Below are 25,723 nucleotides of genomic sequence, written 5' to 3' on the forward strand. Positions count from 1 at the left end.
TCATGGAAAGCACAAGGGTCATGAGGCTCGGCACTGTGAGAGGCCATGGAAGGCCATTGGTGAAGGTGCAGCCTCAGTTGTAGTTGATGGCCCAGGACAGAAGGGGTCATGCAGAGGATTTGAGGCTTGGCACCATGAAGAGAGCCTATGAGAGGCTATTGGTGAAGCCTAGTTGCAGAAGACCCCAGCATACTGGAGATGCCAGTACCATGGGATGATCACCAAGAACAGCAGCAGCAGTGGAGTGGATCAACCTGAGCTTAGAGTGCTACAGAGGGCAGAGCTGGAGAAGTGACCCAAGCCCTTGGAGGAGGCCAGAAGATCAATGAGTGGATCCCAGATAGTGTATGGTTAGATTTTGATTTTGATTTTGATTGTGACTGTGTCCTGACACTTCCTCTTGAAGGAAGAAAGTATTTTAGTGGATCCCACAGTTAAGAGATTTTGAATTGTAAAAAGACTTTGAATTTTAAAAGGGATTGGATATTTTAAAGGGATTGACATTTTAATATGTAAGAATTTGTAAAGACTGTAGGACTTTTAAAGTTATTTAGATCTTGGGAATGAATAAGAAAGTAAGGGTTGAGGCTTAATAGTGATGTGTTTGTATATCAAGTTGACAAGGGGTCAATTGTATTGGCTGGTTTTGTGTGTCAAGCTAGAGTTATCAAAAAGAAAGGAGCCCCCTTGAAGAACTGCCTCCATGAGATCCAGCTATAAGGCATTTCTCAATTACTGATCAAGTGGGGAGGGTCCATTGTGGGTGATGCCATCCCTGGGCTGTTAGTCCTGGGTTCTATAAGGGAGCAAGCTGAGTAAGCCAGGGGAAGCAAGCCAGTAAGTAACATCCCTCCATGGCCTCTGCATCAGCTCCTGCTTCCTGACCTGCTTGAGTTCCAGTCCTGGCTTCCTATGATGGACCGCAATGTGGACGTGTAAGCTGAATAAACTCCCTAACTTGCTTCTTGGTCATGATGTTTGTTCAGGAATAGAAACCCTGACTAAGACAGAGCGTGTGGTCTCTGAGATGATCCAGGACCCCAGGAGAATCCTCTCCAGATGATGACTGCCAAGCACTCCTGAGGCACCCCATGCCACCACCCAAAAGACAGGAGGTAAATCAAAAGTCATCTGGTCTGAATGCCTCCAGAAGTAATTGGGTCTGTAAAGAGGCACAAGGGGGGAGGATGGACTTGACTGCAGATCCTGTGCCTGGGATCATGTGACACATCACCAGACTCCCCTGATCTGTTCAGGTGAATGAATGTGTGGTGGTGGCCTTCCCTGTTTGTTTTTACTGTGTGTGTGTGTGTGTGTGTGTGTGTGTGTGTGTGTGTGTGGTGTGTGTGTGGTGTGTGTGTGTGGTGTTTCTTCATATGACTGTGCCTCTCTGGGTGACTCTGTGTTTCTGTCAGTTCTGTTGGTTGGAGAAACAGATCAAAAAGGGAGAGCGAGCCACAGCAAGGTCATAGCTGCTCCAGTATTGACTATTGGCTATTATTGGACTACCCAGGGTACCATTTCCCCTCAGGCTCACGGACTGTGCTGGGCTGCCCATTTGTAATGTGGTGCTCCTTCTTCCAGTGGCAACGGTGGCCCTATGGCGGCAGCTAGCTGCTGCTATTGCTATGGCAATACCCACAGCTCCCAAGCCATGTAGTAGCCCCAGTTTCCTGGTAATAACCAGTGGCTTTCTCTGGTTCAAGAAAAAAACACACACACACCTTAAGACCTGTGCTCTCTTGTTGTATACCTGAATTCTTTTGACCTGGTCAGGTTACCCAGAGAAATCCAAAACATTCATCTATTCTCTCAGCCCAGCAAAAGGAAATTGACCTCCAACACACACACACACACACACACACACACACACACACACACACACACACGAACACATACATGCACACGCACACGCACACACCACTAAAAAAACACTCATTTCTGGCTTGTTTATGCCCTTGACTCCTGTTTGAAGTCCTGGGGGTCCCGGTCCTGTTTTCTGTCTGAAAGTAGAGAGGGTCTCAGAGTGCTCACAGGGAGGAGAAATAGGCTTTCAAGCCTCAAGCCCCCTGCTCCTGCTCTAAGCCGCTGGTTGCACCTGGGGAAGGGGAAGTGATTCTCTCGGTCACTCCCAGTCACAGAGGAAAAGTAGACGGTTAACTCCTTTCTCCTTCATCGTCTGTTTCCTTCTCTACCAATGACTTATATAACTGGAAGACTCAACTCTCCTTTTTCCGGGAAGCTACAGGCCCTGATCAGCCCGTTCAAACCTGTTTGAAGGTAAAAAGGCATTGAATGCCTTTTTTTTCCCCCCACCCAAACGTTAGTGGAGGGATAAAAGCAGCAGTCAGAAGACACGCTCACCCAAGGTAAGACTTACCTAAGGTAGGTCAGGTTGCTCAGCGAGCTGATGAACCAGCTGCTGGGTTTCTGGTTTCAGGTGTTTGCTCTCATAGATCCAGATGCCCCCTGAAAACCAGAGCGCTACTAATGTTACTTTTGGCATGCGGGTGGCCCCCCAGTATTAGGAGAAAGCTCTGGAACTTAGATTTGAAGGAATGAAAGGTTCCAACTTCTGGAAACTGTTCAGAAAGTTTACAACACTGAGATGCAAGCTCACGTCAAAGGGAAAGAGACTGTCCCTGTGGTCATAGGATGTCTAATGCCCAGGTGACCCAATACCAAGCCCTACTTCCAGATCAACTCTCATTCAGTTCCATAAGACATCAGCCCTCAACTCTGCCAGTGTCCTGCCATATGATGACATCACATGTCCCCTGCATGACTGACTGTCGTGAGAATTACTGACCTGATCTGGTCTGTCAGGCATGATCTGACTGATGTCACATTGGTGACACCAGACAAGATCTTCTCAATTTAGAGCAGTCTCTTCCAAAAGCAGGATCAGGTATCCAGGGACAGCAGTGGTGACCCAAGACAAGACTGTCTAGTCACAATCTTTAAACGGAACCGTGGCTCACTGAGCTGAGGTTTTGCTCTGGCTCAAACACTCAGCTGAGGGATAGACAAGGCTATTACTATATACACTGATAACTGATACGCTTTTGCAATGGGGCTCTATCTAGGTAAAGAGCTCTGCTAACCTCAGCAGGAAAAGAAATCACAAATAGAGAAGAAATCTTAGTCCTATTGGAAGGGATCTCATTACCCAAGAGGGAGTCCATTGTTCATTGCAAAGGACAAAGGGATTCCACAGAAGCCAAAGGCAACAAAGTAGCTACCTTGGCTACCCAGGAAGTGGTCCTGGAACCAGCCAGCCTCCCCAGGTGTCCGTAGCCCTGCTGGAGCCCAACTTACCAGACTGCCCAGAATATACACTAGGGCAAGACTGGACTGGGCTAAACCAGAACTGACCAAGCCCAAAATACACACGAGGGCAAGATGTTGGGCGCTGAATCTGGGAAGGTACCCAGTTACATAAGTATCTCTGCCAAGCTGCCCAGAAAAACTGCTGAATTCCTCAGACCCAGGTATAATGTTCCAAATTTGGAAAGCCTGGTTAAAGACGTCACCTGTATTCAGGTTAACCCCAACGGGGGGAAGGAAGATCTCTCAAGGAATCTGGGCTTGAGGACGCCTGGGAAACATTGGGAGTTGGACTTTACCGAAATCTGAGCTACTTTTTTTTTTTTTTTTTGCCGTAAGTATTTGCTGGTGTTTGTAGACACCTTCTCAAGTTGGGTGCAGTTTTGGAGTCTGACAATAACCTGCCCTTTGTGGTCAAAGTGTCTGATAATCTGACAAAGAATTGCATATATATTAGTTGTGCATAGAGGGGCAGAGCCCGAGTCAGGGAAAAAGGACAAAGAGAACTCTCAAGGAGACTCTGACCAAATTGGTCCTAGAAACTGGTGAAAAAAGTGGGCCAGGCTCCTCCCCTTGCTCATAGCCTAACATACTCCTTAGTGGAAGCGACCGGCTCCTTTTGACGATGTCTCAGAGACAGCCTCCCATTCTTTCCAAACTCCAAGAAATTCCTCAAGCAGAATTGTCTAGATACTCCCGTCTCAAGCCCTCGTAGGCTTTGCCGGAAGCTCGCCATGCCTTTGACCACACTCGGAAGGGAACTCTGTTATCTCCCACCTCCAAACCTGCCCACCAGTTCCAGCCAGGATACTTGGTTTGGATAAACAACGTCCCTCCCCTGATCCTGGAACCTGTCTGGAAGGGACCATGCTCAATCATCCTTGCCACCCCAACTGCTGTCAAGGTAGCTGATATCATCCCTTGGAAAAGGTCAGTGAGGACAGAGGGACTGTCACTTGAACCCCTTAAAGACAAGACTGACCAGAGTTTATTAACCTGGGATACAAAATCCTCATCAAACTCAAACCTAACATGGAAACTCGGAAAACAGGAAAAGAGTCAAGACTCTCTTGTGTTGATCTTTCTCTCTCTCTCTTATGTCTCTTCCAAGCAGGGAACAATATGGTTTGGGGGGAGGGGTGGGTGTTAGCATACAGGCAATTCTGTAGCCCGTCTCAGGGACCTAGCAGTGGCTTGTCATCATCACCTGCTGCTGCCAGGTGCAGACTGTGTTTAAAAGGATTGCCTACCACTCCCACTCCCTCTCTCTCCCTCTCCCTCCCTCTCCCTCCCTCTCCCTCCCTCTCCCTCCCTCTCTCTCCCTCTCCTCCTCCCCCCATGTCCCCCACCCCATTCCCATGGCTCTGTTCCTGCCTGTCTGTCTGTCTGTCAGCCTCTATCTCTTCTCTCGGTCCTCACTCCTCTCCCTTCCTGCAATAACCTCTTTTTATACCAAATCTGTTTCATGGGGTAATTTCTCAGGGGCACGCCTTGGCATGAGCCCACCAGGCACCCCCTCACTGCATTATATTTCACAATAATGGAGCTCAGTCAGGTAGTGGAGAAGGCTGGCTTGAAGAAGGCCTTCGGGGATTACAATTTTATGCATGGCCTGCTAATGGTGAATCATCTCTCCAAGGATGTCCTCTGATTACCTAGCTTGCTTGTACTAACAGCTTGACTAAATGTTCCTCCTCTGACTCATTAAATAGTCACGCCCCCACTTTTTGTATACCCAAGTATATGTCTACAGTGGAGAAGGGGGGAGAGCTCACGTTGGCTTTGATTCAATGTTAACAAAGTTCTAACAGACCCCAATCCTGGTCCTGATCCTACCTAATAGGGGCTGGACTAGCTAGTGTAACAGCCATGAGCACCTCAGCCTTTGATTGTTGGGGAACCAAAACTTTAGGGAACTCAGTTCCCAGGTAGACTTAGACCCAGGCTGTTTGGAGACTTCTATTTCCGGGCTGGAGAGCCAAGTTGGTTCCCTCACAGGGGTAGTCCTGCAGAACCGAGGGGCGTATGAAACAAGGAGGGATTTGGATGGCCTTAGGAGACACTTGCTGGTTCTATGCCAACCAATCCATGGTAAATAGGGAAATCTGGCCATGGTCAGAGAAAACCTCAATGAAAAGAAAGAAAAGAGACATAGATCAGATAATTGGGTCTCTGTTAACTGGGTCCCTATGGCAGACCACCTTACTGGCTTACGGTTGGACCCTGGATCCTCCCCTGCGTGGCCGACTATGTCAAAGAGAGAATAACAGCAGTTAGGCTAGTGTTCTTCAGGACCAACTATGCATTACTAGAGACGGGATGAGCCAACAATTTAACTCACACGCATAGAACCAGTGACGGGGCAAGACAGTGCAGAGCTTCCTCCATCTTTTATGCCTTTATTTTAACTAGAATTTGATCTCCTTGATGGAGAATCTCCTGTAAAATTTCTATACTAGGACCCAAGACCAAGATGCCCCGGCTAACTTAGCTTGTGTTTAGCCACCTGAGTATGAAGAAGCCATCCTCCCCCCAAAGCTGCTGTGCGGGATTCGAGGATATGGTGTTTGTTTTCAAAAGGCCCTTGCTCTAAATGCTCAGGGACTTAGGTCCCAAATACCTGACTTTCAGTTGGCTGTAATCTATGTCTGAGTGGTTGTCTCTGGTGGGCTCCCAGAACAACCTCGCAGCCCTTGGTCCCTGCCCTCCATATTGAGCCACAGCACACGGGAACAGGCCTTTCACGCAGGAAAGGTGTTTGTAACTCAGACTTTAACGGGTGGAAGGGATTACAACATTTGCATAAAAATCTTAAAAGGTGAAGAAGTTAAAAAGATTAGAATTCCTTGTTCTGAACACAGTGGTTTTTGTTGTTGTTGTTGTTGTTGTTGTTTTGGTTTGTTTTTGCTTGTTTGTTTTTACTTTTGATTGATTCTTTGTGAAGTTCACATCCAGCACCATGATCCCATTCACATTCCTGTCTCTTTGTATCTGCCCTCCACTCTTGCAACCTCCGGCAAAAGGAAGAAATTGTGTTCTGGAAGCTGTAGTGTGTCACAGCGTGTCCCACAGTATACCCCCTTGCTTGCAAATGTTCACTGCAATGAGTCATTGCTCTGGTTCAAGGCCTTTGACTTCTGCTCCACTATCAATACTGGATCCTCACTGGGACGCCTCTCAAATGGCCTGTTGTCGCCCTGTGTCGCCCAACTTTGGATCTGTAGGACCCACTCCTTCACATATTCCAGCAGTTCATCGTTGGAGTACATGTTGGGCTGAGCCAACTCAGAGCCTTCTATCTGGGCCTGGGTGGTGGCCGAGCTGGTCAGCCTGCTGTCTCTCCTGCACCCATACCACCAGGGCCAGCTCTCCAGCTCTGCCCTGCTAGCTCGCTCACTCAGAGCTGCAGCTGGCAGGGGGCAGAGCCAGCTCTCCTGCTGCCCTTGGGGCTGGCTCACAGAGTCCCCAGCTAGCAGGAACAGCTCTATTGTGCTGCCCAGGCACAGGGCAGGGCCCGCTGAGTTAAACACAGTGCTTGGTTGGGAGGACTAATACTAAAGGTTTCTTACAACACCACATTGGAACTTGGGGGACATCTCACTGTGTATTTGAACTTTGTAACAAGCTGTCAGTTTCCCACAGAGGACTAATTGAAAGCTGGGCATGGTGGAACAGGCAAAAGGTCCCCAGAAGTTTTGATAGAAGCTGGCCAAGTAGGGCAGGGACCTTTCTTTTTTAGATAATTTTTTCTCTTTGGGTGGGGATTATAATATCACATTATAATATTATAACAGCCCCTTCCCTTTTCTCCCTCCAACTCCTCCAATGTATCCCAGCTCCCTGTCACTCAAATTTGTATTCTTTTTATTTCATTGTTGTTGTTGTTGTTATGTGTGTATGTGTGTGTGTGCATGTGTATTCCTCAGTACCTAACACAACCTGCTTAGTCTTTATAATGTTGCTTGTGTGTATATGTTTTCAGAGCTGAACTGTTGGCATTGGCTCACCAATGGGTGGGCCTGGTATGCGTCAGCTGGCTATGCCCCACATTCCAGGCACCAACTGTGGTTTGCACTTTGGGGTCCAGCTCTGGTTTTGTGTCCTGCATTTCTTCCTTCTTGGGGTGTCCAGGTGTGACTGCACACCAGACTGGAAAGATGACGTGGAGTTTGGAAGCAGTGGCGTTCTGCAGGATCCTGGTGTAGCTGGGAGTGAGGGGAGGGGGAGGCCTTCAGGCAAAGGCCTTTTCTGATGCTCTTCAAGAAAACAGCTCTTTTAGACAATCGTAGTTTGTGTGAATACCTTTATTCAGGTGGGCTTCTACACATATACTTTTTCCGGGTGAACCAGGGGATGGACCTTGAGGAGTGGGAAGAAGTTTTTTGGGTAAATGAAAATCCCTGGCTAGAGTTTTAAAGTTCTGTGAATGCCTTGTTCTCCTGGAGAGGCATGCCAGGAATCCCAGGTACTTTTGGGGCAGGTCAGGGGTCGGGGGCAGGGCAGAGTTGAATTTATAATCTCACCAAAGCTATGTGACATTCCACAGGCAGAGGTGTGGGGAGGTTGGAGCTCCCAGACTAGGTCAGAGAAGGAGAAGCTCTCTGCTGGTAAATGGGAGTCCGCCATTTTGCTCCAAGCTCAAGAGAACTGACCGGACAATGGCAGACTGTGACCTTAGTTAGCAGAGCCCAACAGGCAGGCTCTTTCCTGGATTAGCCCATTTCTCCTCCCTCAGCATCCTCAGTTGCCTATAGTTCTTTGGTCAGCTGTAGCCTCACGAGCTTTCCCATTTCTGTGATAGCATACCTGCTTGTGTTATTCGGGGCTTTGTTTAGGCAGCTATGTTGGTGAGACGTCACGAATATAGCTTTTCTAATATTTCTAGGAGATGCAATCTCACAGTAAACTCCCCGATCCTCTGGCTCTTATAATCTTTGTGCCTCCTCTTCCAAAATGACCACTGAGCCTTAGATGCAGGAGTTGTGCTGCAGATTTGTCAGTTGGGACTGGGCTCCACAACTCTTGTATTCTGATTAATGTAGTTTTCTGTCACGGTCTCCATCAGTGGCGTGTCGACAGGTTTCCTTGATGAGGGGTGAGAGCTATGCTTACATGTGGATATAAAGGTAAATATTTAGAATGTAGTTAGGGATTATGTTGGTTGAACAAACTGGTTCTCCTCTAAGATCATGACCTCACTAGCCTCAGGTAGTTGGCTAGGTTTCCGGTAGCAGGCATGATTTCCCTCTTGTCTTAAGCTCAATTAGAGAGTGGTTGGTTGTAGCCCGTCAACTTGACATGACCTAGAATCTCCTTGGAAGGGAGCCTCTATGATGAATTCTGTCTAGGTCCATTGGCATGTAGACATGTCTGGGAGGGGAGGGGTAGAATCTTGATTGTTAACTAACCCAGCTTAGCTACCATTGGCAGCTCCCTTCCCTGGGAAGGTGTAGTAGACTGCAGGGGCAGGCTGAGCACAAACTGCTGATCAGCAAGGATTTGTTGGTCTCTCTCGGAAACATGAGGGGACTCAGTGCCTTCCTGCCTCAACTCCCCAGTGATGGGCTGGAACCCGGAATTGTAAGCCAAATAAACTTTTTCTTCCCCAAGTTGTATTAGCATTTTGTCTAACAACAGCCAGGTGTGCCTGACTCTCTATAAAAAGGCGGCTTGCCCTCTCCTCTCTCTTGCTCTTGTCTTCCGGCTTCTGCTTTCTCCCCTGCCCCATCTCTCTCCACGTGCTCATGGCCGCCCCCTCCCCCTTTCTCTGCCTCTACTACCCTCTTAACTCCCCTTTCTATACCCTAAATAAACTCTATTCTAAGCTATACCATCGAGTGGCTGGTCCCTCAGGGGGAGGGGATGCCTCAGCATGAGCCCTCCGAAGCACCCCTTTCCACACACACATCCACCAAAACATCTCTTTCTCTCTCTCTTTATCTTTTTATAAACACAGCAAGTTGCTTTTTGGTGAGAGCATTTCATGAATTTGAGAGATAGAACAGATGTCGTGGCAGTTTTGAGATGTTCTTGCAAGAGGTTAGGAATGCCAGAAGGGAGGTCTTCTGCTCCCGTTACACTCTCTACTAACTGAAAGCGTCTGTCTCACAGCCTCATGACGGTATGACTGACTGAAGCAGAAACACCTGGACACACAGTGGCCAGACAACTGGACCACCTCAGCCCGCGCCTCACCCTTGTTCTGTCATCAGCCCTATAGAAAGCCCTGGACGAGCAGCCTGGTAGTACCCTATTTTCGTGGAACTGCCCTGCCATACAAGGTACACTTCCCTACTGTAGTCTGTGAATGCCATTCTTTGAATTTGAGGAACAAGAACTCATGAGAAGGCTAGACTGACTCCGTGACAGGTTTCCAATTGGCAATTAAAGAGACTAGTCTAAAAACCCAGGCTTCAGGCAACTAGTCAAAAGCTGCCCCACCACCGGCCTAAAGCAAGGACAATGGGCCAGCAGTTTCCAGCCAGTCCCCACACCCAGTAATTGTTCTGGACTGCCTAGATGTGACAGAGTAAGACAAAGCCCACCTACCCTGGGATTCTCCTTAAGTGCATTAAATTGGACATGCGAGCTCACTTTTGGGTCTCTTTATCTTGGTAATGGGAGACCCCACCATGTGCTAGACTTCTGCAGAATAAAACACTCTATGTTTACATACTATTTGAATTCAGGGTGTCATTCTTCATGGACCCTTATACTCGAAGGCTCCTGGCTCTGCAGAAGCTCTGTGTGGCTGTGAGTATCAGGTCCTGTAACTCCTGGGGTGAGAGAGAAAGCGTCCATCCCTCTCCTTTTTTGTATCAGTTTGAGGTCATCCTGGTCTACATGGTGAGGCCTTGTCTCTGAGCTCAGAGTGAACCAGTTGCTCCTGCTTGGGGCTGGGTCCTGTCAGGGGGTGTGTCTGCTGATAGGTGTCATATAGGATGCTCTCACTGCCCCCACAACCCCAGGACCCTGCCTCTTCCCCTCCGCCCCATCCTTTGACCAATGTCCATCTGCCAACACTGAGCTCAGCTTCTCTCTCTCCAGCATGTCTGCAGCTTTGCCAGCCCAGCTTCTCTCCTTCATTGTGCTTGTGTATGTGTGTGTATACATGTGTGTGCACACATGTGGGGGCCAGAGGTCAACCTTGGTGTGGGGCAAGTGGACTGTGCCACTAGATAGAAGACTTGGTAAGGCTGAGCAGGCCCAAATCCCAGGGCACCTCGGACTTGAGAACAATAGCTGTGAAGCCAGCTCCCTGCCAAACACGGAACCATGACACTCCACTGAAAGGACCATGACAATTGGTCATGTAGCATAAAAATCTGCTACTGAGGTGTCTAGATAGGCCCCAAGTGTTTAGCCAATGAACTTTCCTTCTTGATCTTTCCTCATTTCTTTGTGCAAAATTTGTTTAATCCCTGGTTCATCCCAATAAAATGTATGCATCCGCATCTACCATCAAACAAAGCAGTTTGGCAAGCAAGGACCTTGATGAAAGCATTAGGATCACCCTGGGGGTAGGGGGGAGCCACGCCCAAATCTCCCAGAGAAGGTCTTCTCTCTTCTAGCCCCTCCATACTCTCCCCACGAATTCGGAGCCAAACCAGATTCTGCCCCCATCCTGGTTTATCCATCCCCTTCCTATCTGGCCCCTACACACTCTGAAGGGAAATGCGGACCCTGTCCCCAACTCCCAGTGGTGCCCAGCAGTGCCTGGGTACACAGGAGACCCAGGAATCACAACATCCATCAGTAACACAGTAGCACTGGCTGGGACACACACACACACACACACACACACACACACACACACACACACACAGCGGACTGTGTTCTGTGGCTTGCCTGCGGCACTCAGGCACCCCAGCAGTGAGACAGACACGCAGCCTGACACCCTGGTGGTGGTGCTCCTCAAGAACCAGCCACCTCTCACTGAACTTGCAACTCACAGATGAGGCTGGGCTGACTGAGCAGTGAGTTCCAGCATTCACCCGTTTCTTCCTTCCAAGTGCTGGGGCTACAAGCACGCAACACTACACCCAGGTTTTTATGAGCGCTTAGGGAGCTAACTCTGAGCCATCTCCTGCGGCTTCTGTTTGTCTCTGTGTGTATTCACAGAGCGGTCCTTTTGTGTCTTCAGTGGTATTCTGGAGTCACTTTGTTAGTTTCTCCATTTCTCAGCTGCAGGACATCTCGGTTGCTTCCCATGTCCAGACACTTACAGATAAAGTCAGTTGCAGGATCTGTGCTGTTGAGGGATCTGGACTGCGTGCAGGATCTAGACTAGTGCTTGAGTTTTCATTCTTAGTCTTTTTGATGAATTACATCACTTGACCACTGGTATTCAATGTGTGCATCACTGTGACTGCATTGATAGACATTCTCTATCGGTTGTCTTTGTTCTAGCTTTTTTTTTTTGCCTTTTTGTGCTCTCCCCCCCCCCACCCCCCATGCCCCAACATACATGTCCCTGTGTGTGGAGGTCAGAAGACAACCTTGAGTGTCAGTCCTTACCTGTTATCTTGTCTAAGGTAGGGTCTCACTGTGTAGGAGAGGCTAGTTGGCCCACAGGCTTCCAGATACTAGGAATGGGGCAGGGGGTGTCACAAGAATGACCACACAGCTAGAGAATCTTCACAAGACATTACTTACACGGAAGGGTGTGTAGCCATAACAAGTTCTGGCAAGCATGCACGGTGAGCGGGAGTTCTGCTGGGTTTTTCCCTCTAACCTGAGTGAGGGTTCTATGCCTTTATTCTGGGCACCTTGTTACACTATTGACTAATCCATAAGACACAGCACAGGGTAGGAAGTAGTTGACATCTCTGGGGGCAGGCAAGAATCAGGAGAACTAAAACTTACATTCCAGGAACTAGAAACTAGAGATTTAGCGGGGGACGGGGAGGGGGGTGTTGCAAAACGATGTTTTCTTGAAGTAAGTCATCCTGGCTCAGCTAATCATTTTTTATTTTAATTTTTTTGTTGTTTATTTATTGTCTGCCTGTAGATCTATCGGTTACTTTTCTATTGCTTCGAAGAGACACCATGAGCAAGACAATTTATGAAAGAAAATGTTTATTGCGGGCTCTCGAGTCCAGAGGGCTAGAGTCCGTGAGCATCCTGGCCAGGGAGCATAGCAGCAGGCAGGCACGGGTGGCACAGGATCAGCAGGCAGGCGTGGTGCAGAAGCAGCAGGCAGGCAAGGGTGGTGCAGGAGCAGCAGGCAGGCATGGGGCAAGAGCAGCAGGCACGCAGGCAAGCATGGTGCAGAGGCAGCAGGCAGGCAAGCATGGTGGAGGAGCAGCAGGCAGGCAAGGGTGGTGCAGGAGCAGCAGGCAGGCAAGCATGGTGCAGGGGCAGCAGGCAGGCAAGGGTGGCTCAGGAGCAGCAGGCAGGCAGGCATGGCGCAGGGGCAGCAGGCAGGCAGGCATGGCGCAAGAGCAGCAGGCAGGCAGGCAGGCATGGCTCAGGAGCAGCAGGCAGGCAGGCAGGCATGGCTCAGGAGCAGTAGCTGAGAGCTTGTGTCCTGACCCACAGGGACACAACAGAGAGAACTATCTGGAATAGTATGGGCATTTTGAAACCATAAAGCCCACTCCCACTGACAAACCAGCTCCAACATGGCCACGCCTCCCAATCCTTCCCAAACAGTTCCACCAACTGGGGACAAAGCATTCAAATAGACGAGCTTCTGGAGGCCACTCTAATTTAAGCCACGACAGCATGGTGTTTGTCTGCATGTTTATTTAAGAGCCATATATATACCTGATGTCCCAAGAAGAAGAGGTCAGATTGTTGCTGGACTTGGGATTTCCATGGGGTGAACTGTCTGCACAGGTGTCCAGGTTCTTCCCCAAAATGAGCAAAGAATTGAATGGCCAGAGACCAAAAGGAAAGACTCAGAAGGAGGTTTTATGGAGGAAGGAAGCAAAGAGCGAAAGCACCCTGTTGGGAAGAGGGGGTCCTCAGAGCTGGAGGACTTCCAAGTGGTGTCCCACTAGTCCTTTTGTGCAGCCTCCAGACCTTTCTCCTCTTTGACTCTCTTTCTTATATGTTATTTCCTCTGTGCAAACTGAAAATTCCCTTCAAACAGCATTGTTTGTCCAAAATAGTCAGAGAAACATGACTCATTGTGCACAGAACGGCCTTGATTTGATAGATGGCCCCGGCTGATGGACGGCCTTGTTAGTTAAGCTCTTTCAGAGATTGTGTGGGAAAGTCACCTCCTTCCCGGTGGGAACGGTATTCTCTTCCAGATGAATGTTATCCTTTTTTCCTCTGCCCTTTTCCTGACCCCCTCACAGGCTCCGCTTGGGACTGGAGTTACTCGAGAGTGGTGAGCCTACAGTGGGTGCTGGAAAATAAACCTGAGTCCTCTAGAAAAACAGCTCTTACCTCGGAGTCTTCTCCCTAGCCCTCAGCTAAGCTTTCTATGGAAAAGGCAGTAAGTTTCTCACAAGGGGAGTCTCCTGGCTCTACCCCCACCTTCCTGTAGAAGCACGCATGTCACCAGGCCTGGCTATACCAGGTTCTGGGGATCCAAACTTGTGTCGTCCTCCACCCCAGCCCTCTTCTGTGGTTTTAACTGAGTGCCTTGTCCCAGTCTTTGGTTTGTCCTTTTACTCTCTTAAAGAAAAGTTTCTGATTTTCATAAAGTCTACATTGTCAGAATTTGATCCCCCACCCCAAGGACATGGAAACCCATGCAGGTTCAACCTGACACCTGTAGGAAGGTTCCTTAAAAAGGACAAAGTGTGCTCTTCAGTCCCCTTTCCTCTGTCCTGTTGCTGGCAGTACATGTAATGGCTGGAACACTAGCATCAATGTTAAGCAACAAGTTAGTCTAGGGCACAAAAACCTACAAGATTACAAGAGCCTGAGATGCCATGAGGACACAATACTGTCCCTGACTTACACACATCCAGGCAGAAGGACACTTTCAGGGCTTAGCTCTTCATGACATAGCTGTCACACACACACACACACACACACACACACACACAATCCAAGCCAGGTGTGGTGGCACATACCTTTGATCCTAGCCCTTGGGAGACAGAAGCAGGCAGATCTCTGTGAGTTTCAGGTAGCCTCATGCACAAAGTGAGTTTCAAGACAGCCAGGGTTGTTACACAGAGAAATCTTGTTTCTAAATTAGTAAATAAAACTAAAAAGGGATCTAGCCCAAAGGAAAGTATGAGAGCAAGATACATCCTTTAAGGCTCATCCCGTGACTTATTTCCTCTACCAGAGCTCAACTGCCTGAAACCCCATGCAATTCTGAACACAGCAGTGGGTGGATTGTACTGGCTAGTTTTGTGTCAACTTGATATAAGCTGGAGTTATCACAGAGAAAGGAGCTTCAGTTGAGGAAATGACTCCATGAGATCAGCTGTAAGGCTTTTTCTCAATTAGTGATCAAGGGGGAAAGGCCCCTTGTGGGTGGTGCCATCTCTGGGCTGGTAGTCTTGGATTCTATAAGAGAGCAGGCTGAGCAAGCCAGGGAAAGCAAGCCAGTAAAGAACATCTCTCCATGGCCTCTGCATCAGCTCCTGCTTCCTGACTTGTTTGAGTTCCAGTCCTGACATCCTTTGGTGATGAACAGCAATGTGGAAAGTATAAGCTGAATAAACCATTTCTTCCCCAAGTGCTTCTTGGTCAGGATGTTTTGTCCAGGAATGGAAACCCTGACTAAGACAGTGGCTATATTCATGCCGCTAACACCTTCATTAGTCAGTCAGCTCCTGGTAGTAGCCCCATCTTTGGGGGACCAAGCTTCTGACGAATGAATATTCACTTCGCTTCCTGTTTTGAGCTAGGGTCTCATGAAGCCTAGACTGACCTTGAGCTTGCTAGGTAGCTGTGGATAACCTTGAACATTTGGCTTTTTCCCCTGAGTGCTAGAGTTAGAGGCATAGACCACCATGGCCAGTTTATGTGGGACTGGAGGCTGAGCCTGGGACTTTGTGCATGCTAGTGGTTAGGATATAGGGGCTACACCCTGTTCTTATATGGGAATGAATGCTGGACTCTTAGCATGAGCCTGTGGACTTGTCCTTTCTGCACACAGTCACAGCTTCACCATGCTACCATGCAGCGAGGATCTCCCTCGTCAGAGGTCAACCACATGGGGCTACTGATTTCAGATTTTCAGTCTCTGAATGTATGACCTTGATAAAGTGTGATAAGGTATGTATTCGTGTCATAGCAACACAGGCCAAAAGAACAAAGTTAATTAAGGTTAAATTAAGTCACAAGTGTGGTTCCCTAACTCAGTAGCATCACTGTCCTCGTAGGAGATGTAAAGGGGGCGGGGAGATGGCTTAGTCAGTAAAGCTTACCAACCAAGCATGATAGCCAGAGTAAATTCCCTGTATCGACATAAAAATGGGGCATGGTGGTATATGTTTGTAATCCCAGCACCAGGGAGGCAAAGGCAGACAGAACCCCTAGGCTCAGTAGCCAACCAGCCAGTGTAGCATAATTAGTAAATCAGTAATGTCACAAAACACTGTCACAAAACAGTGATGTGACTCAGCAGGGAAAGTTTCATGTTGCCAGGTCTGATGTCCTGAGTTCCATCACCTGGGTCCACACAGTGGCAGGAAAGGACCAAGACCTGCAAGTTATCCCTCTGACTTTCATCCTAGAACCTTGGTGCACGCGCACACAGAGACACACACCACACGCACAGTCTTCCTAGGGATAAGAGCTCTGACCTGATCCACTCTAATGAGTCACACCGGTGGGTAGTGAGGAAGGCGGGGCTTAGCAGAAAAGTAGGAAGGGAAGCTTAGCTCTGCTGTAGATGCATCCTTCAAGACTCACCATGTTGGGCTCAGTGTCCTTCAGGACTGTGTTAATTATGTTCCTGTTGGTATGATAAAATACCCAGACAGAAAGCAACCTGGGGGAGAGAGGGTTGCTTTAGCCAGAGTCCTGGAGGGGACAGTCCATCATGTGACAAGGCACCATGACAAGAGTGTGAAGTCAGGCTGGCAGTATGGAAATGGAGAGTGAGAATAAGAAATGGGGTCAGACCCTCAAACCCACCCACCCTCACTGGGCACAACCTTGCAAAGGTTCCATCCACGATCTTCCCAGATGGCGCCCGGCCAACCAAATGTTCAAACACTTGAGTCCCTCATTTAAACCACAGCAGGGAGTTTTGGGTTTATTTTGTCGTGGGTGAGTCCATCGTTTGGTTTGTCGGGTTTTTGTTTTTGTTGTCTTTTTGTTTTTGACAGTGTTTCTAGCCCAGGCTGGACCAGAATCTCCTATATATCTGAGGCTCATCTTGTACTTCTGATCCTCCTGCCTCCACCTCCAGAGTGCAGGGATTAGAGATGTGGGCTGCTGTCCTTGGTTTTTATGGTGCTGGAGACTGAAGCCAGGGCTTCCTGAATCCTACACAAGGGCTCCACCACCTGAGCCACATTCCTAGCCTAGGGATTATAACTTAGCCTAGCCCTGCCCAGGGCCCTTGTTTTCATCCCTTTCCTGTTTCCCAGCAACTCTGACACATGTTCACATTGCAACAGTGTTCTAGCCAGGCACATGGGGCCAAGTGGCCATAGATTGAACCCTCTGAAAGTATAACTCACAATAATTTCTCCTCCTCCTCCTCCTCCTCTTCCTCCTGCAAGTTGCTTCTGTCAGGTTGATTACAATGATGAGAAGGTAATTAATACAGGGGGCAGGTCCCATGTCCCCGTAACTCCCCCCCCCACACACACACCCACACTTCCCCTACATCCCTCCCCCCCCCCCTTTTAAAAAGTAGATGTACTTAGTTTCGAGTTCACTTCACTGTGAAGGAAATTAGAATCACATTGTAGCCACCTGTAGCTGCCTCCGGTGTTTTACAAGAGGTTAAAATGTAGGCAGTGGATGACAGAGAGGGACAGCTCTGGTACACACTGACTGGATGCTGCTAACTCAGGGACACTGGAGATGGCTACTTATAAGCAGGATCTCCAGTACCATTAGTTAAGTGAGCATGTTTGACCTCCGAAGGATGCTACATTGGAAGGGAGAACACAACTGTGGACTCTGGCAGTTACTGCCGGTTTCTGGCTGCTAGGACTCCTTTATCAATCGGCATCTTGGGCCCAGGGCTGGAGGTGGATGCCTGGCTTCCTTCAACAGCTGGAGAGAAAGGCACGATCCTAGCTAACTAGTGGAACAAAAGTTGAGCCCAAGGTTCAGTGGTTACAGGAAATGAATCACCAGCTTGAGCTGCAAACTCCTTAGCTTCCTCTTTATTTATGCATTTATATGTTTCTTCTAATGAGCTGTGGCCCAAGGTCAGGAATTGGCCAGCTGTGGCTTGTCTAATCGAGGACCCTTGCAACACTGAGCTCCAGGGAACCACAGAGTGGGCTGCTCCCTGACCCTCTGTGTAAGCATAGCCTTGGTGTGTCTGCCTCTGCCTGCATTCGCTCACAACTATAATTGTTAAAATTGTTCTAATCTAATGAATGAATGAAAGACACACTGAATATGTCTTTTTTTTTTTTTTTGAGACATAGTTTCTCTGTGTAGCCCTAGATGTCCTGGAACTCACTTTGTAGACCAGGCTGGGCTCTAACTCAGAGATCCACCTGCCTCTGCCTCCCGAGTGCTGGGATTAAAGGCATGTGCCACCACTGCCCAGCCAAGGCAACTCTTTTTTTTTTGTTGTTTTGTTTTGTTTTGTTTTGTTTTGTTTTTTCGAGTCAGGGTTTCTCTGTGTAGCCCTGGCTGTCCTGGAACTCACTCTAGATGAGGCTGGCCTTGAACTCAGAAATCCGCCTGCTTCTGCCTCCTGAGTGCTGGGATTAAAGGCGTGCGCCACCACAATCAGCTCAGCTCCCTCCTGCCTCTTGGCCTCCCCCATTCTCCCTCACCCCGGCCGGGCGGCCGCATGTTAGTCACTGTTCCCATTGCCTTAACAAAGTGCCTGGCAAAAAGCAACTTAAGGAAGGAAGGGTTTATTTTAGCCCACAGTTTGATGGGGAGAGCACGGCAAGAAGTTAGGCAGCAGGCCACATTGTATCAGCAATCAGGAAGCAGAGAGAGAGGAGCACTGAGGCTCAGCTCACTGTGTCCTTTTTATTCAATGGAAGATCCAGGCCAGTGGGATAACGCCACCCACACCTAAAGTGGCTCTTCCCATCTCCTGGATTTCTAGCCTCCTCTACACCCCTCCAATGGTCCTGATCTTAGTAGCCAGGGAGGTTCTGTTACTGCAGAGCCAAGCCAGGTTACCTTTTCAATTGTGCCCTTCCAGCCCTCTGCTCCCTGGGTTGCCCAGCCTATGGCTGTAAGCCAAAGTGCCAAACATGGCCTACAAGATAGCAACAGCCTGTAAACTGTGGCTCACTGGACACTTCCTCCCACGCTCATTGTGACTCACAGCCGCCTGCTTGCTATGGTGATGCATCTGGGACCACTTTAGCCCTGGCCACAGAGATCATGCAGTTGCAGAGATAAGATAAAGCAGTTCTGTACTGCAAGTCATGAATGTACATCTCAGAGTAGGCTACGCAGCCTAGGCCAGACTACTTTCTGCTGATGATCAGCTCCAGTTGCCATCTAACACCAAGAGCAGCCTGCCCAGATGAGTCTGTCCTAAGAATTTGATCCAGTATGACCATAGCTGTTTTATCCACAGTTTATGTGTATAAGCATGCATGTACTTGCATGTGTGCACATGTGCATATTTATGTGTCTGTCTGCTTATGTTTCCATGGGTAACTGCATCTATGTGTGTACATGTGTGTTTGCTCACATGTGTATTTATACACGTGTGTGCCTGTGTTGGAGGGTATCAGACATGGTAACTTACATTGACAAACCTGCTTTTTCCCTGAACTCAAACCCTGACAGCCTCCCCAGTATGTCAGGTCTGGCCATGTGTTCTCAGGGAGGCAATTAAATGACTAAGAGTACTGAAGAAAAAGGGGGAAAAAACCCGGAAAATTGAGATTTATTCAATATATGCATTGGAAGAGGAGCAAAGAGGCTCTGTGACAGTACTTCCATGTCCGTGTGTGTGGTCCAGACACAAAGCTTAGGGTTAAATAGAGAGCAAGAGGTATGGGGAGCCACAATCGTCCCTGTCCACCCAACCCTTTATCACTGTCTGGGGAACAGTCTCTGTTGCAAAGTCTTGCAAAATTGTAACTCTTTGGCTGGCCCCGGGCCTCAGCCTTTTCCTTCTCCCAGCAGGGCTCAGCCAAAGAAATGTCAGTTTCTTGGAACCCATTCTCTTACCAATCTGATAGTTAAAGGTAGAGAGAGACAGCCAACTGTCTTTGACACAGCTTCCTTCCTGCCGGAAGTCCCTCCTGCCGTGCCTCCTTCATCTTTATATCTATAAGCAGCTGCCCTGCTGGGGCTGTTAAGTGTAAGCATAGCACCTTCAAATTTAACAGGTGTCAAATTTTAACAGGACCCTTGCCAGAGCATCCACATCCAGCCAAGGTAAGACTTAGGCTAAGGCCGTTTCTAGTTGCCAGGACCCTGTGTGCTCTGGGCACTCAGCACAGCTCAGTGCAATGCCCACAATACAGTCACTTGCCCCTGTCTCTTCCACTGGCTCAGCTAAACTTCAGGACCCATCAGCACTGCTTAAGTCTAAAAAGAATCTCGAGTGAATTTCCTTTGCTAGTTCTAGCATGGTGAGGCAGGGAGTTGCACCATAGCTGTCTGCCTGTGTGATTCCCGCTTCTCCAACAGGGATGGCCTAGCCACAGGTATGCACCCAGTCCTGAACACAAATATTGCTTTTTATATGTGCTGGGGAAAGGGCGAGTCCCACTAGGGATGGGAGCCGGGTACCCCACTCTCACTGTCACTATCTAGTATCTCAGAAAATGTCAGGCTTTAGGACCCAGAAAGCGACCAGGCTCATATGTTAAGTAGTTTGGTCCACTGTACTTAGTGAACACTGATAAGCTAATAACATTGTTGCATTAGGTGCGGGAGAAAGCTTGGGCATAGCTGAAAGAGAACTAAGATACCTGACGCATGAAGGATCTCTGAACAAGAATACTTCCAGACAGAGCGGAGCCAAATCGACCCATAGAGGTAGCAGTCAGCCAAATGGAGACTGCAAAAGACCTGGGGCTGGGGAGGAAAGAAGTGCCCTCTGGGCCTCAGTGGCTGCCAGGGTGATCTGCAATCAGCAATAAAACCCAGAGGGTAGAACCCACTGTGAAATGAGGAGCAGGCCAGACAGACTCCAAGGTAACCTGGCAAAAAACAATGCTGGGTGAGACCATGCCTGGCCGCAGATGTGGTCCGCCCTTGCCTTGTGGTCCGTGGTCAGTAGGATGCTGGAAGCTGCCAGCTGCACTGAGGCAGTGGGCTGGGACCATGGAAACGATGGAGACATCTCTAAGTACCAGTAGGAGACATGGACCTTAGGAGGGGCCTTGGGGACACACTTTAGGGCTCAGTGAGCTGAGTGGGAGTGGGGATAAGGAGATATCAGGGAAAGATAGCCTCACACAGAACTCAAGACAAATAGGAGCTTGTTTGTTTGTTTGTTTGTCTGTCTGTCTGTCTGTCTATGTGAGTTTGTGACAGGGCTCAGCCAGTACTTGCTACCAGGTCTGACAACCCTGAGTTCAATTCCTGAGAGCCACATAAAGAAGCTAAAGAGCCAGCTTTGGCAAGCTGTTCTCTGACCTTCACATGCATGCCGGGATGAATGGCAGGGACACACACGCTACCCCTCACAGAAATGTCACTTCAATTTTAAATTGATTTCTTAAGTTCTTATCTTACGTTATGAATCTTCTGTTTGCAGGTATGCCTGTGTACTACTTGTGTGCAGTGTCCACGAATGCCAGAGAGGGTGTTTGATCCCCTGGAACTGAAGTTGCAGGCGGTGGTGAGCCACCACGTGGGTGCTGGGATTTGAACCCTAGTCCTCTGGGAGGGTAGCCAGCACTCTAAACCACTGAGCTGGCTCTCCAGACCTCTAATTTATTATTTTGGTAGTTGTCTGCATTACACTAAGTTCTAGTAGGGGGCAATGGTGGACGCCTACAAGGAGGAGCAGCTGGATCCTCAGCAGGTGAAGGGCTTCCTGGACAAGAATGAAAAGCTGACTGCTCCCTGATGTCGCCGTGGAAGGAAAGAACCGCTTCAGACAGCTGCTCTCCACACACTTCCCCTCCCGTGGGTGGCACCGCGTGCCTGTGTTCACACACTCACCACATGTGCACACAACAGTAACGGCAAAGAAGGGACATCAGCCTGGACAGCTGTATCACCTACAGGACCATAAGTGTTTCTTCTGATCCAGTTGTCACTCTGAGTTGATGCCCTTTGGTGTGTACTTTATGTCTTTGGGTTTTGCCGTTGTTGTTGTTGTTGTTGTTGTTGTTGGCTCCCTTTCTGGGATGGGTGGATGTGCATATGTTGTGCCTCCCCAGGAAAAGTCTGTCACACAGCAGCCTGACAACTGGACTTTAAAGCCCAGAGCCCATATCAGGGGAGAATTGATTCCCACAAGTTGTCCTGGTGACACACAGACCATGAGACAATGCACTCCCACACATACGCGTACCCACACACAAAACACATGTCAACTAATTATGAATTTCAGAGTTTACTTTCTGATTCTCTGTTTCTTACCAAGAAAAAACAGAGGAGAATCAAAAGGGGTCATGGGAAGATATAGCCAAGGATGTACCTCTAGTGACCTTCCTCCAACAGGCCCCAACTTCTGCATTCACCAGTGAACGGAAATCTGTGCTTCTCTAATCTCCCAGGAGTCTTGGTTTCTTTTCCTGTTGCTGTGATAAAGACACCCTGTCAAAAGCAACTTAAGGAAGAAAATGTTGATTTGGCTCAAAACCCCAGGTCACAGCCCATCGAGGTGGCAGGGGGAGAGAGTAATTCACCCATGCTTGTTCTGAGCTCACTCTGTCTCATTCAGTGAAGGGCCTCCACCTCAGCCCTGAAATTAATATTTTTGTAGTTGTCCCCCACATTCAGGGTGGCCTTCCCACCTCAGTTCACTGAATTAAGAAACTCCCTCACAAGCATGCCCACCGGCTAATGTAAGCTACGTAATCCCCCAGAATCCCTTGAGAAGCCCCTCCCAGGTATTCCTGGTTGTGTCAAGTAGACTATTAAAACTCACCACATACTAGGTGCTTTTTAAAAATGTGTGCATGTGTGTGTGTGTGTTTGCACATGTGCACATATAGAGACTCAAGGGTGTTGCAGGGAAAGGGGCATCAGAGAACAGCTTTATGAAGCGGTTCATAAAGGAAAGGGTCTTTCATCTTTCCATGGGTTCCAGGGATCAAACTCAGGAGTCAGGCTCGCCTAACAGTGTGTCCCTCACTGAGCCAACTCATGGACCCTCCTGCATACTTCTTAATCAAGTTGACAAAATTAACCTCTGCAAAGGCATTCCCTTTGTTGTGGGTTTTTGCATTATTATAAGCACTGCTTCAATCTCCTTCTTTGTTCTAGGTCCTGCATGATTTTATTTTTGTCTCTTTGTGTCAGTTTTGATAGTTTTCACATTTACAGGCCCTGCAATTGTCAATGTATATACTTCTTCCAAAAGCAGGTGGCAGGGGCTGGAGAGTGGCTCAGTGAAGAGCACTTGCTGCAACTTCCACAGGACTAGAGTTCTGGTCCCAGCATCTACACTGCACAGTAGCAGAGCTACTCGTTATAGCGCTGGCTTCAGGGGAGCTGATGCCCTCTTGTGGCTTTCACCGGTACTGCAATGCATCCACTACCATAGCTCTTTGAGGAATAGGTAGTAATAACTTTTTCTACTTTTGATTATTTGAATATTTTCATTCTCTCTCTCTCTCTCTCTCTCTCTCTCTCTCTCTCTCTCTCTCTCTCTCTCTCTCCCTCTCCCCCTCCCCCTCCCCCTCTCCCTCTCCCTCTCCCTCTCCCTCTCTCTCCCTCTCCCTCCCTCCCTCCCTCTCTCGTCACCCCCCCTCCAATCAGTCTACTGAAGGCTTCTCAATTTTGACATTTTCTAGGAAGTAATTTCAGTTTCATTGATACTTATCCTTCCCTTTTGTCATTTAATAATTAGCACACTCTTGCATTTCATTAAGACATTCAGTTGGCAGTGAACTTGAGGCTTTCTCTTCCATGCTGAGGACTGACTTCAGAGACTTATGCTCTACCACGCAGATGCTCACAGCCCTCTTGGTTTATAACATGGCCATTAACAGCTAGACATTTCCCAGTTACATTTCAGGAGTTTCACGTGGTGTATTTTCACTTTAAATATACCACAGTATTTCCAAATTTCCCTTTTGATTTTTTTTCTTTGATTCATTGGAGAAGAATTTGATGTTGCCATCCAGGCACTTCAGTATCCTGAAGATCCAGTTGCTGAGGAAACTGAGGGAAGAGACCTACCACGAGGACACACAGAGACTAAGTAACCCAGCTTCACTTGGACTGAGTGAGACCCACTCCCCTTCTGACAATGCACAGTAGCCTACTGCCTTCTGCACTGACTACGTGCACACTCATCCCTCTCCAAACAGTGGATCTGGCTTCCTCAGAACCTCCTCAAACCCCTGCCTTCCAAGCACTGTGTGTACTCTCTGAAGAGTAGTACAGATTTCTCACTCCTAATGACAATCACATTAGACCGTTTCTACTTAACTTTCCTCCCAATGTATCCAGTAGGAAGAAGAGAAGCGCCGGTTTCTGGGGTATACACGCGGAGGCACATTGTGTCTGTTGAGAGACCTTGGAGGTAGACCTTTACCATCTTCTGCCTGTATATAGTTGCGCGTAAATATGATTAGAGTAAGATGCACTATGTGAAGAGGCACTCAGTATGACATACTCTACCAAACTACAATGTAACTAGCTGCGGCAAGCTCCTGTCTGCACAACCTCACTGCCTACCGTGGATGCACAACTGGGAGCCAAAGTAAAACCTTAGGTGGCTCTTGTCATTTGTTGCAGCGATGAGAAAAGTGTTAGTGTGTGGCTATGACCTTCTTTATATGTTTCTAAAAAGACAGTGTGCTGGGGGCATAGGTCATGGCAGGGCATGTTCTCGGCATGGCAGAGGTTCTGAGTTCAAGTCCCAGCACTGTGGGGGGAAACCCCAGAAAAAGCAAAACCAGGATTAGTGATGGGTGTGGGTCCTGGGGAGAACTAAGGTTGGTGGAGAGCTTGCTTAGCATGTGTGGAGCCCTGGGTTCCAGCACTTGAGGAGTAAGGGGACAAGATTAGGAGTTTAAGGCCATCCGGGCGACAGAGACTCTGAGGTTAGTCTGGGGTGGGATGGGGAGACACAGAGACAGAGAATCTAGTTTTGTATTACTGTTCTGGGAGGAACAGCTGACTAAGCGGCAGGAAACGGGGTGACCTCTCCACTGAGGCTCACGGGAAGGAGGAGGTGAGGCAGGGTGGGCAGGTTTAACCTGACATCATTTGAATGGTTTCAGCAAACACAGGACATTAGTTGCCATTCTGTGTCCAGACGAGGCTCAAGGGTGATATGGTCGGTGGTCTGGAGTGTGAGCCCAAGAGAGAAGTGGCTGAGGGATTAATTTGACCTTAACAGGCAACCCTAGAGGGCAGACCTCTAGTCAGAGCCTCCTGTTTGAATCAAATGGGTGTTAAAAAGAAAAGCTATCACAGAGCTGCCGTTAGGCCTAATGACTTGAGTTCAATTTCTGAGAGGAAAGCTAACTCCTATAAGGCATTCTCAAACCAGTGTGATGAATTCAGGATATCTCTGGTGACATGGCCTCTGCTCACTGCAGCCTTAGTTCTACACAACAATCGAACCGTGCACTGGCGACACCGAACAGAGCCAATGAACACTGCATATGAAACTTAATGATTTACGTACAGAAAATGCACCTTTAACACATGTCTACCCCTATTTCCCAGCATGCATCAACCCATCTTTGTATTGTATTGGTTGGATGTGTTGGTTCTTTGTTGGCTTAACAGTGCCTCCTCTGGCAAAGGACCCAGCACTCATATCAGGGGGCTTGCAATTGCTTGTAACTGCAGTACAGGGGATCTACCCTCCTCTGGTTGTACCTATACACACAGTACACATAAACTCACACAGGCTCACAACGCACACATATACACACAAGCTTAAAAATATTTTAAAACTGCTGCTCAAGTTGCATCTTTTAAAATTCAGAAAGAAAAGATGGGGCTTGGGAACTGGCTCAATGGTTAAAGTACTTCTTGCACAAGACGGACAACCTAGTTGAGATCTCTATAAGCCACATTACAGAAAAGGGAGATGTCAAAGGGTATCTATCTGTTACCCCAGCATTGACAGGGAAATGGGGAACAGGAGACTTTCCAGCAGCTCCCAATGGAGCCTGGCAAATACAGTGGAGAATGAGACCCAATCTCAAAGTGGAAGGTG

General features: G+C 48.4%; 1 long non-coding RNA gene across 1 annotated transcript; it reads left to right on the forward strand.

Moving 5' to 3' along the window:
* The first annotated feature begins 20,222 nt into the window (after positions 1-20,222).
* Gm33280 lies at positions 20,223-25,459 on the forward strand. The gene is made up of 3 exons (XR_003948643.1): positions 20,223-20,559; positions 21,125-23,101; positions 23,650-25,459. It is a non-coding gene; the product is annotated as a predicted gene, 33280 (long non-coding RNA).
* The last annotated feature ends 264 nt before the right edge of the window (positions 25,460-25,723 follow it).

Source organism: Mus musculus, chromosome 1, assembly GCF_000001635.26.
Source record: "Mus musculus strain C57BL/6J chromosome 1, GRCm38.p6 C57BL/6J".
Classification (NCBI taxonomy): domain Eukaryota; kingdom Metazoa; phylum Chordata; class Mammalia; order Rodentia; family Muridae; genus Mus; species Mus musculus.